Here is a 19,519-nt window from a genome sequence, read left to right as displayed (position 1 = left end):
AGTCCCGAAACTTTATAGGCACACTGTGTACATCAAGTAGGAGCGTTTTTCATCGTTGAGCTTCTGAATTACACTCGTTACCTAATGAAATCAACTTGTCAAGCCACCGGAGCTACCATTATGATATTTCAGAAAATTCCTTTCGGCTACCACAGTGGGGTAATGTGTACGAAATAACAATGAGATCAATAACAAATTGAATCATATGGAACAGATTCCATTTGACCATGTGTTTGCAACAATTAGATGCATCTCTCCGGCTTGAAATAAACCGTAGCTTGGCTCGGTGGATATCCATATACGATTATACCGCACACAGTATGATGTTGATGGGGACGAGCTTAATGGATACAAAAGGAATGGGCCAGCAGTTCGCCTCACGAATAATGCAAGGGTAAATAGTTTGATTGTGGAACGTAGATACTGTATATTTTTCGACATTTTCGAAGGATTAGTCGCAGAGTGAGTTTTGTTGGCTCTGTTGATAGATTAAGACTTTCATGACGTCTGATTTATTGATTAAGACATGATGACGTCTGAATTAGTTATAGTTTTGAATTTTCTTTCTGAAATGAATTACCTTTTAGTGAACACAGCCATATATTAAACAAATTTGGGGAAAAAATAGTGACGTTCACGATGATGTACAAATGCAAATTCATGAAGATTATGTACAAGTTACAAAACAGACATTGTTACCCTTGTTCCTTCCTCAAGGGTGGAACATGTGTTTGATAGAAAATGTGCAGAGAAACTCGGGTGGTCGTTTCGTTCTCAAGTGCAACATGCATGTTGATGCAGCAACATAAAGACATCCTACGGAGCGATTGAATTTAATGGGGTAAGGAAATAATAAATTGAATATTGTTGAGATCCTGTGCTAGGTACCATTATGCATTCTGGTTGGCGAGGTAAATCAACGATAATGTGTCGATACAGTTGTCCGAACATTTGTTCTACTGCGGTTGTCTGGAGTTGAAGACATATTGTTTTTTTTATATTTCTGCTCAAGCAAAAGGTCAAGGAGATTCAATATCCGCATAGATTGTGGTATATGAAGAAAATGAATCTAGATCACTTTCAAGGTTTTGGTGTAGTATGTATTTTTTCATCCCACAATTCTGAATTCATAATTTCCACCTTCTGAATTGTTGCCATAAAATGGAAGCACTCTAAATGTTCGCTTCCATTTGAGCTTCAGAATCGTGAAATGAACAAATGAATTTTCATCACACTAGATTGATTCTGATATCGAAAAATTCATTACTCGAAAATATATACCATTGTTTGAAAAATATATGACCAAACATCGTAACCGCATTAAGCATCCGAACAAAAGTTTCGGAACCACATGAACCCATCCAGAGCACTTCCAGCAAGTGTGAAATATGCAAAACTGCTTTAAGCAGCATTCATCGAGGGTAGCTCTTCCTGAGGCTATCTGTATAAACAACAGGATTAACTCCACTGTCCCGGAGGGCACATTCAAATTAAAACTATAACTTGAAAAAGGTTTTCCTATCCCGTGACCTTTTTGCTCCGACTGCTCACTATGCTATCCCACATTTGCCATTTGCCTCCGTATCAGTACATCCCACGAGCACTGTACAGTTATAACACAGCATGGATTCGTATCTTTAGTTGCGCTTTCAATAGAGGCGACGGTATTGTCCTCGCTGGGAATTCGCTCCTCATATATGCTTATCTAGCTTTAATTGCAAAAACGCTGTCCAATGCGGCGTGGTGACAAAACATTACTGGATTCAATTTACTGGATTACTTTGGTATCCAGCTGCGGACAGGAAAGTATGTTGTTTCTAATCTCAGTAAACAATCGAATGTGATAACTAAATATGGTGTTTTGCTGTAGGAAATATAGCACAGGTTTCACGCAAGACAAAGGAAAATGCCTGTAGGGCTCAACGGGTATCCTCACTATCAGCAGAGTCGATAATTTCAATAAAGATGCTTTGGCACAACACTAATTATCTTCATAAGTGAATCAATAAAGTAGTTAGAAAAAATATATTCTAGATTGCTTTTTTGTTCCAGCTCAATTCACTTGAAATTTGGAAGAAATGTTAATTTTACTGTCGGGCTCTTAGTGATCGGCTAGGAGATGTTTGGAAGCTTTTTGCGACTTCCTGGTCAAAAGTTTTATGTTGCTATTGCGCGAGGAGATGTTCATTTATTGATTTATTTTGGCTTATCTTCTTTACAACATGGCGTGAATCACAATACTTCTTTCGTTAGTCATTCGTTGATGGTTTTTTTTCGTGGCACAGCATGCAGAGCCTGCCACCAACCCAACTATCTCGTAGGAAGACTATCGTAATACTGACGTTTTATGTCCTGAACACTACACAGGACTTGGTCAACTCGCTTAGAGGACCTGTTCCCGGGTTTTGTGGCTTTTGGAATTTGGTGACCATTGATCATCCTCTCACCACACTCTAGATAGTTCTCCCAAACCAGTTTAAGCCGGAAAACGATCTTTGACGATAAGCAAATCTACGGGACGATAAGCCTTGAACTTGTCTGATTCAAAGCCATAATTTTGTTAGGCGTTACGCTAACCACGCCCAAACTAGCGTTTGCTGAAAACATTTCATCTTTGGCAGAAATGATGCCATTTCGTGTGCTGGTGAGTCAAATGCGCAAATAATGAGCTGTTTTAAAAGCTTAAAAATGGTTTGTATATATGCGAGCAGACATCTCTTTCTGTTTTCTTTTCTCATTGCATTTGGGATTGTTCAAAAAAAAAAGTCCATACGACGTCAATGGGGATCGAACCAAGGCCGGCTGGAATGCAAAGCTATTTCACACGACCACGCTATCCATATAGCTGCCAGCGCTGTTATATAGAAGCGTGATAATGGTGCGTATTTTGTATTCCGACGGATTTCTATTTCGTTCGAAAGTAATGTTTCGATCGTTTTCGAATTTGCCATTCCCTATTTCAATCGTTTTGCTAGTTTCGACCGAAAGTGTTCGAAAATTTCGAATATGCATCGATCTGTCAAAACCCGATAAACAAAGTAAATACCGTACTGAATAGTGAAGAGTGCGAGTTTAATTTCCGTTATTTTCTAATCGGAATAGAAGTTTGTGAGAAAAATTGGCTCGTCCAATGAATTTCGCTTTGTTACCGATTTTAGTGGAGCAAGAAGAAATCGGATTGTTTTGCTACCATCGGCGAAACCACCGGAAAATCAATTGACTTCATGGTACATTCCGATGAAGCTTAAGCATCTTTCCGTCTCCAAACTCCCATGTTTATTTCTCTTACTGATTTCTTTTTCATTTATTCAGATTCATCAAAATTTTTCGCCTAAGTATGGAAGCTTTACAGTATGTTCTGGAGGAAATTAAAAACGACTTTACTACAAGAAAGGGCGGTCTATCCATTAAGGTGAAACTGGTAGCATGTTTACTATTCTTATGGTGGATGTACATTAGGGAGATCTATAGCTATAGATGGATTTATTCACGTGAAAATAGGTGTAAACGGGTGAGAATAAATATGATACACTTATTCGAGGTATATATAACTTGAATAAATTCAGCATATGTAAACGCTTGTGAATTTCTCACTGGTGAGAAATCACTAAAGTTGGATGCAGTTCTACTTCAGGTGAATAAATTCACCGAAAATATGAATATATTCATTATAGAAGTTCACGCTAGTGTAAACGGTTGATGCGATTTCTATAAATCTCATCATATTTCTTCACATGAATATATCACTAGTCTAAACCCACCCTTAGCTGAAGGAAACTATCAGCAGGGAACAGGGGTGAGATTATCATATTGCTATAGCATAGCCTACATTTTCTAACTTTTTTTTATTTTCAATATTTTAGGTACAATATAAATATATGATATCAGATTACTAATATTTAGAAACATTATTCTAATTTCCTAAATATATGCAATATGCCTTACAAGAAGTAGTCGTTCGATTTTTAATTTTTCTGGTGCGATCTCCTCCATCTCGTGATTATATCGTTTTTGTTCTCTCAAAAGATGTTTGATTGTGGCATCCACGGAAAAAACCGCTCGGGCAGATTGGCGCTGATAATGAATCAGATCACTCAAGTTCTTGTTTGAGTTATTTGACAGGGATTCCACATTGCCGTGAAATATATGTTGTTGTTCACCTTGCAGTCCTACCAGCTCAATGATATAAGGTTTTCTCGGCTGGGAATGCTGGAAATGAACGTTATCATTCTTACTATCATATTCGTCGTAAGTGTCATAATCGTTATAATATTCCTTGTCTGCATCTTGAGGTGGTCCCTAAGACGAACCAGACTGGGGTCCATGCGATGAGGTATCCGGGATTCCTTCCACGGTCGCAAGTAATTGAACCACCTGCTCCTCCAGCGGATAAATTGATCACTTTATTGGGTCCTCCACCTGTCGCTCTTTGCTCCCGTTTGTTGTGAGCGAGGTTTCGCTTCAATCCGGATTTGTATTCCGCCCAGACCTAGACAATAAACCAAAGCAAAAATAAGTCCATAAATATATGTTTCGAATTAATTTTAGTATATTCCAATTTTCATCCACTTCCATCGCGAATAGGCGGTCCCAAACTATTGACTTCTGCTGCCAGATTATCCCAGGAGGATCCGGAATTTCCTCAGGAGAAATCTTTGGCTAAGTCCGCCTCTTGCTGTAGAAGCATCAGTGGTCGATTTTGTTTGCAAAAATTTATTTACGAAAAAACACGATGAAAATTAGTTTACTTTTTTGCAATTTACCGCTGCGGAGCGAAAAACAAAAATGGGTTTGACGTTTGGCTTGGTTTGAATGAAAGATGTTCGAGAACAAAACAAATCGAACGAAAGATAATCGAAGTTCAAAACAACTCTAACGAAACAGGAAATGGAATTTAACATGTCGTTCGAAATATTTCGAATCGATCGAAATACAGAATAGACACCAATATTACTCCTCATTATGAAAAGAAGATGAAAAGTGTTTTTCTAAGAGGATAAAGAGGAACGAGAATAGATGATGATGATGATGTTGAATTAAAGAGGCTTTGAACTTTTCAGTTCATTCGCCTCTAAAGAATAGATCTTTCTCTGTCTGGGCCGTGTATTTGGCAAACTATACGAAAAGCTTTCATATGCTTTCATTTAAATGTGTCGCTGTTTCGCTCGCTCATATTGGCTCTAGCATATACTGCCGTTCTACGCATAGTTGCCCCATGTTACTATTTGACAATTTTCACTTTTATTCTACGATGTTTATATGCCTGATCTGCTGGAAAAACACGAAAAAAGTTATTGTTTGTTTCCAGCTTTTAAAAAACAACACCAAACTCAATTGTACCATGTTGACATTCTAGGCTTAACTGTCCCGCCATTTATTTTTTGTAGATCCATAATAAATAAATAGGTTCAACTACAAGAATTTAATGCCACGCTTTCAGCAGAGCTATTGCACTCATTTCTGGATTGGAAGAACGAACTAATTCTCAGGGAAAAAAATAAGTTTACACACGATGTTGCCTGCTAAGAATGAGATTTATATTCTGCAAAGGTGTTGCAGATCACTCCCTTCTTCATAAAACGATATTTTTATGCATAATCTTTCGAAAAAACACTAAAAAACTTATTGTTTGTATTTCAATTGTATTTCAAAAAACAACATCAAGTTCAATTGTCCCATGTTGATATTCTAAGCATAACTGTCCCACCATGAATTTTTAAACTTATAGTTAGGCTTGATTGATTCAAGTGAGGGGAAATATGCTCGAAAACTTTGATTGCGGTTTTCTCAGTTGCTGATTTTGGAACATGGGACAACTATGCGTAAAACGGCAGTATATATTATACAAATGAAATACATGTATTGGGGAGTAGAACATTTTCTGTTATTTTCAGCTCATTTAATGTAATAAATCATGATGTCATAACATGTGCTAAAAATTACCTATGGGTGCACTAAGGAGCCACTACGAAGAGATGTTACAAGCAAGTAAAAGATCGGAAAAATCACTAGAAGACTCTTGGTTCGATCGAGGAATTCGCAGCAGAGGACAGATAATCAAGACTGAACGAAAACATTGGAAAATCTACAAGGAAACTCTTCCTGAAAAAACACGTGTGGGTGATGTCGGAGAGACGTAGAACCGCATCATGGAATGTGAATTTGAATAACTTATTGAATATCCAACTAGATTCTCAATATCGCTTAGGAAAACTACATCCTAAAACATAACTCAGGAGAAATAATCCAAAAATTATACTATGCAGCAGCTTTCGCAGAACGGCAACAGAAAATCAGAACCGATTCGGTTGTGTTATGGTGGTGCCGTCCGAGCATCTGTTCACCATGGAGGTGCGGCTCAAAACAGCATCTGATCCCCATGTCAGGGACGGTAGATCACTGTCTCCGCGAAGAATTCTACGCGCTGCTAGAGCGTGAATACGATCGCTGCCCAAAATATGACATCAATATCGTCATCGGGGATGTGAACGCTCAGGTCGGCCAAGAGGAGAAGTTCAGACCGGTAATTGATAAGTTCAGCGGCCAGCAGAGAACCAACGAAAACTGCCTAAGACTTATCGACTTCGCTGCCTCCAAGAACATGACCATACCTTCTTCCAGCACATCGTCCAATACTGTTACACCTGGAGATCACCACAGCAAACAGAAACACAAGTTGACTACTTTTTGATCGACGGTCGGCACTTCCCGGATACCATCGACGTCAGAACCTATCGTGGAGCTAACATCGATTCAGACTACTACCTTGGTGATGGACAAACTGCGTTCTGAACTGTCAGTCGTCAATAACATAAGACATCAGCGCTCACCACGGTACCACCTACGACGACGACGGCAGGAGCCGAACGTTGCTGCATCATACTCGCAGCTTCTTGAAGCTGCGTTACCGGGGGTAGAAGAACTGGATGCTGTTCCCTTCGATGAATGCTGGAACACCTTAAAAGCAGCAATTGAAGCACAGCAGACCGTCATCGGGTAAGAACAACGAGTACAACGGAACGAATGGTTTGACAACGAGTGCTGAGCGCTCCTGAACGAGAAGGATGCATTCCACGCAGCCATGCTACAACGAGCGACTGGACAAAACGTGGAATGATACAGACTGAAGCGAAGGCAGCAACACATCTCTTTCGGGAAAAAAGCGCCGCCTGGAAGAGAAATAGTGTGAGGAGATGGAGCTGCTTTATCGTTTTCGAGAATCGCGGAAGTTCTTCATGAAATTAAACGCCTCGTACAAAGGCTTTGTGCCGCGGGCCGAAACGTGCAGGAACAAAGAAGGAGGCATCTTGGCGAACGAACGCGAGGTGATCGAAAGGTGGAGGCAGCACTACGATGAACACCTGGAAAGCGTGCAGACAGAAGACCAGATGGCGTTGAGGAGGACTACACCGGTGCAGTGAACAACGACGACGTACCACCCCCGACGAAGGGTGAAGTTCAGGAGGCCATGAATCAAACCCGAATCATGACCTCGTAGCGGAGCTCTTCAAGGGAGGTCCAGGAAAACTTGTAGAGTGTATGCACCGGTTGATAGTCAGGATCGGACATGAATCCTGCCAGGAGACTCGACGACGGACCAGATTTTTACACTGCGGCAGATTCTCTAGAAGTGCCGCGAGTATCAGGTCCCTACGCACCACATCTTCGTTGACTTTAAGGCCGCATATGATACAATCGACCGACGACAGCTATGGAGGATCATGGACGAACACGGCTTTCCCCGAAAGCTGACAAGAGTGATTCAGGCAACGATGAACGGTGTGCGGTGCAGTGTGCGAATCTCAGGTGAGCTGTCGGAGTCATTTGATACTCACAGGGGACTTCGACAAGGCGATGGACTCTCCTGTCTGCTTTTTAACGTGGCGCTGGAAGGTGTTCTGCGGAGAGCGGGCTTCAACATGCGGTACACGATTTTCATCAAGTCTAGTCAGTTTATCTGCTTCGCCGACGACGTGGACATAATCGGAAGAACACATGCGACGGTAGCCGACTTGTATACCCGACTGAAACACGAAGCAGAGCTGATTGGACTTGGGATCAATGCGTCTAAGACTAAATACATGCTAGCAGGAGGGACTGATTACAAAAGAGTTCTTCTTGGTAGTAATGTTGTGATCGACGGCGACGAGCTCGAGGTGGTAGAGGAATTTGTTTACCTTGACTCGTTGATAACAACTGACAACAACAACAGCGGTGAAATTCGAAGGCGCATAGTCATTAGAAGTCGTGCCTACTATGGGCTCCGCAAATCCTTGAGGTCCAACAAACTCTGACCCCGTACGAAGTGTACCAAGCACAAATCCTTAGTTCGACCGGTTGTTCTTTATGGGCACGAAGCATGGACGATGCTTGAAGAGGACTCACAAGCGCTTGGTGTTTTCGAACGCCGAGTGCTCAGAACAATATACGTTGGTGTACAGGGAAACGGAGTATGGAGAAGGAGAATGAACCACGAACTGGCGCAACTCTACGGCGAACCCAGCATCCAGAAAGTCGCCAAGGTTGGACCAGTGCGATGGGCTGGGCATGTTGCAAGATTGCCGGACAGCAGCCCTGCAAAGATGGTGTTCGCATCGAATCCAGTAGGAACAAGAAGGAGAGGAGCCCAGCGAGCGATGTGGTTGGACCAGGTGCAGGACTTCGACAAGAATCGGTGCAGCCGGGAGTTGGAGAACTGTAGCCATGGATCGGGTTTATTGTCGAAAAATTGTGAAGAAGATCTAATCTCTCAATGGGATGTAGTATCATTATAAATGAAAAAAAAAAAATGGATAAAAATAAATGTGTATGGTTGGGCTCCCGTGGTTGAGTTGTTAGTTTCCCACATTTTCATGCCAGGGGTTCGAGTTCGATTCCCGTTCTGGCCGGGGGATTTTTCGTCAAAGAAATTTCTTCCGACTTGCACTATGGTCACGCGTATTGTAGAGCTTGCCACTCCAGTATACATTAAAGGCGTGTGTTATTCGGCATAGAATTCTCTACCAAGCACAACTAATAAAAATGACGCAAGTTATACCTGAATTCTGGATTCAAAAATAAAGCTGGATGGTTGGGTGCCACACCAATTAACATTAAAAATCATGATGGATCGACTGGAAGCTAACGAAACCACATTGCTGCGTAACGGATGACGAAAGATTTGTGAAGACGGAATTCAATCAAATTCCAGGATACCTGTATGTGACTGCCTAATATAAGTTGGATGTTCCCGAGAGCCTCCAGACACAGATGATGCCGAAATTCGCCAAGAAGTTCTTAATTTATCTAGCGATTTGTACTTGCGGAAAGCGGGGTATACCTTCCGTTATCGCAAGCACCATGAATGGGCAGGTGTATTTAGAAGAGCGTCTCCAAAAGAGGCTTCTCTCTCTCTTCTGAAGGCTCACGATTGTCTGACGACCTTCTTGTCGGATTTGGCATCATGCCACTACACGAAGGACGTGCTAGAGTGGTGTAAGTCGAATGATGTCGGTTTCGTGCCGAATGATCTCAGCCCCCCAAATACTCCGGAACTGCGTCCAATAGAAAATTATTGGGTTATTGAGAAGGGTCACTTTCCAAAATGACCTAAAGTGGTGAAGTTTGTAGAATAAATGTAGAAAGCGTGGGTTAATAGTCAAAAATCTGTCGATTCTGAGGTCGTACCGAACCTTATGGCTGGGGATAAGGCCAAGATTCGCGCATTCGAAATAAATTAAATGAATAATGCCAAAACTCACTTGAATTGTTTCTTTTTACTCCCCGAAAATTAGGTGATAATCGGATAACAACTTGAATTTTGAGAATGAATTTTGTGTGTGCGGATTTGAAACGGTACACCCTTTAAGACCACACACAACTGTAGCGACTCGCTAGAAGCTCCGGAAACTCCGGAAGTTTTAATACTGTTTTAATTTATTGGGCCTAACCGATCACCACATTTTTCTCGCATTGCAACGTTTCCGGAGTGACAAGGAATTGGGATCAAGAGAAGATTGTGAAAATCGATTACTAGAATTTTTCTTGTCAATAAGGACCAAGACTTCCATGCGAGAGGCATTATGGAGCTACCTTCAAAATGGCAACAAATTATACAACAAAACGGTGCATATTTGACCCAAATCGGATAACTCGAAGCATCTTAAATAATGTCTTTTCCGTTTTGAATTTTATGTAAAAATTATGGATTTCGTTTTCCCCAAACCAATATACGTAGTAATCGTATTTGAATTCAATGTGATGGGTACTGTTACGGTCTGCACCGGTCCGTACTGTCGGATTTAAAAAATGAAAAGTAGCACACATTGAATTTCTAACACTTTATTCTGCACACACAACACAATTAAAAAAACACTAAACAGTATATCCCGAATCTGCTCCTGGAAAAAGAAGGAAGAATAATAAGTTATGAAGAAGTATTATACATTATAATACGTATTTACCTGTATCTTCAGGAACATTCGGGATTGTTCAGGGATTATCGTTCACAACGCATTTCAGCACAAAACAAAACATAAACAATAACATTGTAGAATCAAAATAATAACAATCGCATTGTTATAGGATAGGAACGCATGGAAACGAACCTGCTATAAAACAAAGCCCCATTATTTATAACGAATATTCTAGAATACCCGAGCAATTATGATTGACATACGGGCTTCATTTCTGTAAATGTTATCGAAAATCGAATACCCGTTAGAATTTCTTACAGGGCAGTCGAGATAGTCATATGCCGGAAATCATCTATCTATATATAAAAATGGATTTCTGTCTGTCTGTCTGTCTGTCTGTCTGATTCTTATGGACTCGGAAACTAATGAACCAATCGACATGAAAATTGGTATGTAGGGGTTTTTGGGGCCGGGAAGGTTTTCGTGACAGTTTGAAACTCCTCGCCCATCTCTAAGGGGAGGCTGCCATACAAATGAAACACAAATTTCTGCATTACTCGAGAATTATTCAATCAAATGAAATCAAATTAGACATATTGAGGTTGTAGGGTGCAATAAATGTTTCTATGATAGTTTGACTCTCCACCCCCCTCTCTAAGGGAGGGGCTGCCATACAAATGAAATACAAATTTCTGCATTACTCGAGAATTAATCAAGCAAATGAAACCAAATTTGGCATGTAAAGGTTTTACTGGGCACGAAACGTTTCTATGGTGAATACACTCCTCCCCCCTCTCTAAGGTGGGGTTGCCATACAAACATAACACAAACTTCTGCATAAATCGAGAACTAATCAAGCACAATTTGGGATGTGAGGGTTTCTGGGTATGAGAAATGTTTCTATAATGGTAAGACACCCCTCCCTCCTCTGGAATGGAGTGGGGGTCCCATAAACATACTACACATATTTTAACCAAAAATATTCCAACTAAACATGACAATTGAAAATTTTCGGAAAACTCTGGAGGAAAAAGGGAAAATTCGGAAAATAAATTCCCATATGTTCTACAGTTACATTTGGTCCATTTGGTCTTCGCGCTAGCGAAATTGATCTTTGTTCGAAACTGGAAATGAATACCAAAAAAAGGATCGCCAGGATGTGTTGATAAGTGCAGAACTAGAGGAAGGAATTGTCCGATTTAGGGATGTCTTTATTCTATCATATTTTCTGTATAAAACATTTATTCCATGTAATGGAGAAACATGTTATTTGCAAGTGGTTGAAAAATCTTGAACGAGAATTGTGTCTGAAAATAATATGATATTATAATTATGAGTTTTGTTAGAAATACTATAATTTTATAGTAAAAGTTAAATTCAACGGGGTCTAATAGAAGATCAATCAATGAACAGTTCTGCGATTGGACCCATGAACTTGTTCATATTAAAAAAACGTGAACGTTTGAAGGTATCGATAAAAAAACAAATTTTGGGCGGGACGAAGCTTGCCGGGTCAGCTAGTATTCAAATAAAAATTCAATTTTTTTAACATAAATATGTTTTATTTCTCATATGTTTTGTTTTTATACCATTTTTATTCTATGTTTTTCATCTCAACTCTAAATAGAAAAATTGTATTAGGAAAATGGATTCACTACCATCCTGAAACATCAGTATCTTTTCAGCAATTCATAGTTTCTATACTAGAAGATGATTTGCAAACAGCATACATATTGGGAGTTGACAATATGATAATCTGAAATTGAAAATTTGTAATGATCAGCGCGTTGAGGGGCGAATGGCGGATTACATTTCTTCCTTCAATCATCACAATCCTATCGAAATCATGTGCCGTAACGAAAGGGACAGGACAGCTGCAGGACATTTGGGTCGACGCCATAACGGGCGGTATTACGGTCACATATACTAATATCAGATTCAATAAAATAATAAACAGTACAATAAATAAGGCATGCTGCGGCACCCCGGCGGACATATTTAATATGATGATCATAAATTTTTATTATTCTCTGGTTTTCTGGGCTTGACACAATGTCACAACACTGTCTCGGCGCTTTCGTATGAATTCCGCAGGAGATTTTAGACGGAAAATGGAACCAATGGTTATGGTGTATGGTTTACCAGCAGTTCAGCTGTGTTTTTTTTTTTATTGTTCAAGCCGTAAGTTCCTATTCTCGGTTCCTTTTGCGGTCCGAAATGCCAGACTTTCGTATTGCCAGGAACATTTCATGTTCTTTCTTTCGGGTCGCGTAATAACAACGTGGAAACAGTATGAAACTAATGAGCTAAATCGGTGCAATTTCTTATTGTTTGTTCACTTAGGGCACCCAGAGTACACCTCCAGATGTTGTGCTTCTGCTTTATTAAACTTTATAGCGATTGCATTTGTATTCGGAATATTAATTCATATTTTTGAGAAATTAAAGCTTCAAAATGGGTGTTCTCAGATGCAATACGCTCTATGTGTAACTGCAGATATTCGCGAAATCAACATAACATACATTCCATGTGAATGCTATAATAGAAAGGGAAATGTTTCTTGCTTAGAGGCAGCCACAAATGGGTATGATTGTTTCGGTTTCGATAGTAGAGACAATCGAGGTAGAGAAGATTGAATTTTAATTTTGAAAAAGGAACATTGTCAGTTTTTTAGTGATGTTAATCTGTTAAGGTCGAGTTTTTTTCTGATATCTGCGGATATACGACTACAGGGTAACTTCGATATAACGTACATTTCACTTTCAAAATTGTACGTTGTATCGAATTGTACGTTATATCGAAGTATAATAAAGGACTCACAATCGTAGCCTAAAATACATTATTGTGTTGCTATTTTAGTAAAGTTAATGAATAAATTCAATTAGAAGACGAAGCCAGTCTTTCTCGTGATTTTTCCCTTCGTATTGTTGATTAAAGCTTGATTCATTTAGAATCCGGAATCACAAAACCAGCTGTATTTCGGGATTGATTAAAGGTACAAACCATGTTTTAGCATCACAACACAGATAGTTCATTGTTCTTTCAAAAAAAAAAAAAAAAATGTCCAAAAAAATTTCCCGTTGCACTTTGGAAATGTGTACATTATATCGAGTGACGTTATATCGAAGTTTCCCTGTATACAGAAGTACGTATTAGGGTTTGAATTGTATTCTATATTGGACGGGGTGTAATATTTCTTGTTCTTATCGTGAAGTTGTCGGTTAATTGAGGACAAAAAAAAATCAAGAATTAGAGGAGGTTGTGTTCAAGGCACGACCGCATTGTTGACGTAGAACTACGCTGTAGTTTAATTCAAGTTGCTTGTTCATAACTGCGGATATTAGTTGTTTGCATATAAAACGCAAATAGACCATAATGCCACTCATCGGTCGAAACAACTCGTCATCGACGTCGCGACGTCTATGAATGTGACATCCCACACACATAAGAAGGCCTGCGTTCATCCCGAATGCGAGTGGTCAACGGCTGCGCTGGTATACCGACTTGATCGAGAGAGGGAGATAAAATTCACGAACGTGAGGCTACGAGCATGATCGAGGTCGATCGTATTGGATGCTGGACTGGACATCGCTTGGACGTTGATCCACCGACAGTACATTCTCTACACGTCGCCGGGATCGGTTCGTCGTCGAGACGGTTCCTTTTATTAAGCTCTTTATTAACAATTAATTCCGTTATAAATTAAACAATTATTTGCTAGAATTAAATAGTGTTTTTTAAAATAACAGTTTTTATTTTGCACTAAACATTAGTTTATAATGCTACGAAAATTTTCAAAACAACCGTTCTAACAGTTTGGTCGCCCTGAAATGGTTTTTTTTATTGTAGAATCATTTGACGATAATTATTTGATGATTCATTCTTGTGCTCGCAGAACAATACATGCTCGAGATAAGCGCAGCTGTCATCCTTAGTGGAGAAAGTTTTGCTACTGGCACGCGAAACCAAATCACATATAAAATTTCAGAACGATATTTATTTTCTTGGTGACTAAATAAACGAAATAAACTCTATCTGTTAATCTCAACAACCTCGAAAAGAGTAGCACTGCTTCATTATGATCAAGATTAGCACAAATGCAATCGTAGTTGAAAACAGTTTTGCGACTGGCACGCGAACCCGAATAAATTTATAACTTATTATAACTTATTGAATAACTTGGTATTGCCTAAATAAATTTTTGGTGCACAACCTTAACACCTGCTTCACCATAGCGTCAGTTCAATGCATTGATGCAAAGTCAAAGGCACCAACGAAGCTTTTATGATGACAGAAAACAAACAATGTTAACTGCTTGGAAAAAGGCTGAATATTTGACTCAGCAAATATTCATTACTAATACCCTAGCGCAAATATTTCCCTCCCGCTATTTCCTCTCCTTGTTTATATTAATCATAACGGCTGCATAGTTTGCAACACCAAACAATCGTCAATTATAGCATAAGCAAATTAGGCGATTGTTGCATTGTTACAGGGCCAACAGGGTTTGAGCGTAGCGAAGATGCACTATTTTTACGTACGGGTTCTGAAGCACGCACGTACGCACACAAATATCCATATATCGATGGCTTGAACAATTAAATATACACACACTTATCTCCGTTTTGCGCTCTTCTCAACAGAAGCCCTTTCCGTTGATATTGCCAGTCTAGATTAGCTTAGCTGTCATCCTTTGTGGAGAGAGTTTTCCTACCATCATGCGAAACCAAATCACTGACAAAATTCCAGAACTTTAATTTTTATTTTCTTGGAGAGCTGACGATAGCCTAGCTTGATGATTCTCCACACAATTGTGTAGTTCAGAACCTTAATGCAATGGCAATGCAATGCCAGAGACATTAGCGAGTGAGTAATTTGGTCGCGTCCGCAGCTCAATCCGAAACGAAGACATGTGATGACGCAAAACAAGAAAGAACAAGCGATGTTCATTGCTTTGAATACAGAACGTGACTGAAAGTTTGCCTTCTTTCCTTGCTTGTTGAATTAGAGAGACTTCAAACTTCTTCAGTTCATTCGTCTCTAACAATCAAAAAGGCTCTTGGAAAACTTTACTCTATCCATCATATCACTCCTCCACACCATTGCCTTGAGAAAGGCATTGGATCCCTCACCGTCCGGCTCGCTCAGCAACGATGTTGTTCAGTCGATATCCTCACGAGGAATACAGGTTTGCCTCAGGGAGATCAACCGTTTATACTCTAGGCAAATATTCCCATTCGTTCTTCTTCTTTTTCTTTGTTCACGGAGACTTTACATCCTGCGGTTTCCCCTTCGTTGCTCGTCGATAAGTTGCTCGTTATTAACAGCTCTGTTCGGGAAAGCACAAAAATGGACAGAACAAATGTATGATGAAATAGAAATGCTTCCAATTTTAATAAATTTAAACCATATACAGACTATGGGATCGTAATGTATAGCATAACAAACAAATCTTAGGGAATTTACAATTCGTTTGGTATGTGAATCGCCAAAATCCGTTCACGGCAAAAATAGTTCTTAACGTTAACTTTATTTCATAAAAACGTGACCTGTTCTCTGACGTAGTTCTACGTTAAAAATGGGATATGTTATAAGCTTCAATAATGATGTATTATGGACGGAATATGAGTTGTAATTTATATAACAAATTAAAAAACCTTCAATCGTTACTAGTTCAGTCATTCCATGTAATCCGTGTCCAACTCTGGTGCTCACAAATGCTCCATGTTGCTGGCACAGATTGAGAAATAAAAGGACTGGAACGGATAAATGTAAATCCAACATGGAAAGATGCTCAGTTTAATGTTTCAATCATTTCATTCTCATTTGCAGCCTCTAATGAAGTTCCACACATACTCGCTCACAGCGCTTCGTCAGCAATACGGGCTGCGGTAGCAAATCATTAATTAGATATTCATCACAAGTCTCCATTATTGCAATAGATGCAATTACTATAATCTATTACTAGAGCCGTTCAGCGCGCATATTTTAATTGCGGATAGTTTCCACCTCATGTAACTCGAATCGCAGCGATTATGATGCTGCAATTGTAATGAGCATCTGCCTAACACGTGCTTCACGTGTAGATATTCCGGGGATTGAGTTTCGTGAGAATTTTCAGTTCCCATTGATATCGAATTAATTTTGTACCGTAACGAAATGGACAGAATATCTATCTAAACGAGAAATATTCAGGTTACATGTGATTTGATATTGTCTCTGTTTATGGAGTTATTTTATTTTTTCAACAAAATTAATTGAGCATTAAATGTTTTCAAAACTGTTCAGAGAAACTTCATTTACGATAATTAAACAAACATATGTTTATTAGAAATGTACGCACGGCTTTCGTTTCCATCGTTTCCAGAATGACACGTAAGCATCGCACTGCGGATAGTCACAAAACCGCATTTGATTGCGAAACTTTCATATAGCTGCACAATAAACATTCCTGTCGCCGATGGCAGTATAGCGTGACCGCAAGTGTAAATGAGTGATTCAATTACGACACAATCCAAGTTGATTGGATCGTAATATTGGTGACGAAGATTGATATAAATTGCATAATACGAGGATTATGTCGGTGATCTAATCAAATATAATTGCTGAAGTCTCGCTGATATATCTGATGTAATTGTAATGCCACGATGCTGAATATCTTAAGTTGTTTATTAAATTTGTGACACAAAACACGTCTCTGAACGAGACGACTTTAAATTGCCTAAGAGATACCAAAGGGGAGAGTAATTCAATTGCATTTGCATTACGTCCAGCAAGTGTGGTTTTGTTGCAACGGAACGAGACCATGCGGAGTGACCCCAGCTGATTGCATTTGTGACTCTGCTCGATGTCAATTTGTGCCTCCAGTTCCAACTTCTGTGCTTGACACCTTCCCATTCCACGCAGGAAGGCTGACTGCTCATTCGATTTCAAAAGGATGACACACAGAATCGACCGGAAATTGCAGCTGCAACGAGCATTAGTATTTTATGTGATCTCAAGCTATTATGTTTTGATTGCCCGTTCATTGTTTGCACATGTCACGGCTTATTGGCTTCGTTAAATTTATCAGAATGTTTTGACGTAGGACTACGTCTAACCGGAAGATATAGGGGGTGAAATGGAAATCTAGGCACTGAACAAGCAGGAAAAAATGCAAGATTTGGAACGCTTATAACTCGAGCATTTCTCAATAGATCGCAAAGGTTTTTGCATCAATTGATAGGAAATATATCTACGCATCTATCATAACGAATAACATTTCATTTTTCTTGAGAAAAATAATTGAATAATTGTGAAATATCAAACATTGTCCAAAGGCACCGTGCACCACATCCGTTCGCATCACAACACATCAAAAAACCAATCCAAGCAGCCATGTCTAGACATGCTAAAGGAGGAAACGTGTAGGGAAAGGCGAAGTGATCGAGTTAGCTGGCAAAGCTGCTCGCGACGATAAGAAAACCCGCATTCGGAACAGAACACATTCGGTTCGGTGGACATCAAGACAACAGGCAGTTGCAGCGAGTGGCGAATGGCAAACGCAATCGCAAAACGGCAGCAGGTAGCAGAAGAAGAAAGTTTGTTCTTTATACAATCTGCTTTGGTGGCAAATCCAGAACAAGGCGGCATCGAGTGCGTTCGAAATGTTTTTTTTTCAAAACCACGAGTACTAAGTTTTCTAAATTGGAACCATTCTATAAAACACGGCGCTTATCAGGGCCATTAAACCTTTCAAAAAAGAGTTTAGGAAATACAGTTCAATGCTTTCTAAAACATTATCCAAAATAATAATAAAACACAAATTGATTTTTTCATAATTTGTTTGCCAGGATCTGATGAGTATGTGAATTTGGCAGTTGTTCTGAGCTTATTGATAGTTTCCAGACTTTCCAGATTATTCAATTTTCACCAATTCTTAAATTGTTTCCAGATTGAAAGTACAGTAATTTACAATTAGTTCGACATTTAGCTAATTGGACGGACATGTAATGCGACATATTTAGTTGGACATTTTTGTCAACATAGAGATCCAAATTATGACCCCACATTGAAAGTCGACACTGTACCACTGTCATCGGAAATGTTCAATTACAGGTTAAAATCGCCTCCAATGCGACACTGACTGGCGCTTCGGCACGTCGCATTGAATGTAATTTACTTTACAACATGTCACAAAGCTGGATGGGAAGAAATTTTCCAACTGTGAAAGCTGTGGCGAGTGGCAACAAATCGCTAAACAGGAAGGTTTAGCCGAACAAGATGGGGATATCGAGTGATAACAAAACAATAAACTCTTTAGATTGAAGATAATTTTGTGATCTTGAAAAGGACCCATTTACGCCTGCATGTGAATCCAACAAGGCAAAAGTCCCACTCGAACCGTGCAGGTGTGCAGTTCTCCGTAGGTGTATCCGCCAATTGCTCAGCAAGGGTAGCTAGGCCGAGCGCGTTAGTACCAGTGCACCAGTCCACCTAGCCGGCGTTATATAGTTTCGGCCGCCGAAGTGATCGAATTGGCTGGTAAAGCTGCTCGCGACGATAAGAAAACCCGCATTCAGAACAGAACACATCAAGACAACAACAGACAGTTGCAGCGAGTGGCGAGTGGCAAACGCAATCGCAAAACGGCAGCAGGTAGCAGAAGAAAAAAGTTTGTTCTTTATACAAACTGCTTTGGTGGCAAATCCAGAACAAGGCGGCATCGAGGGCGTTCGAAATGGTTTTTTTTCAAAACCACGAGTACTAAGTTTTCTAAATCGGAACCATTCCATAAAACAAGGCGCTTTTCAGGGCCATTAAACCTTCCAAAAAAGAGTTTAGGAAATACAGTTCAATGCTTTCCAAAACAATATCCAAAACAATAATAAAACACAAATTGATTTTTTCATAATTTGTTTGCCAGGATATGACGAGTATGTGAATTTGGCAGTTGTTCTGAGCTTATTGATTTTCACCAATTCTTAAATTGCTTCTAGATTGAAAGTACAGTAATTTACACTTATCTCGACATTTAGCTAATTGGACGGACCTGTAATGCGACATATTTAGTTGGACATTTTTGTAAACATAGAGTTCGAGGTTCAAATTATGACCCCACATTGAAAGTCGACACTGTACCACTG

The 19,519-nt window shown here is 39.6% G+C and overlaps 1 long non-coding RNA gene across 1 annotated transcript; it reads right to left on the bottom strand.

Annotated features, from left to right (window-relative positions):
- Positions 1–4,287: 4,287 nt before the first annotated feature.
- On the bottom strand, positions 4,288–10,526 carry LOC129764672 (uncharacterized). Its single transcript, XR_008741193.1, has 3 exons — positions 10,443–10,526; positions 10,248–10,379; positions 4,288–4,489 (listed from the first exon to the last, which is right to left on the bottom strand). It is a non-coding gene; the product is annotated as an uncharacterized LOC129764672 (long non-coding RNA).
- Positions 10,527–19,519: the final 8,993 nt, after the last annotated feature.

Source organism: Toxorhynchites rutilus, chromosome 2 (genome assembly GCF_029784135.1).
Source record: "Toxorhynchites rutilus septentrionalis strain SRP chromosome 2, ASM2978413v1, whole genome shotgun sequence".
Classification (NCBI taxonomy): domain Eukaryota; kingdom Metazoa; phylum Arthropoda; class Insecta; order Diptera; family Culicidae; genus Toxorhynchites; species Toxorhynchites rutilus.
This window is presented reverse-complemented; position numbering and strand designations above follow the sequence as displayed.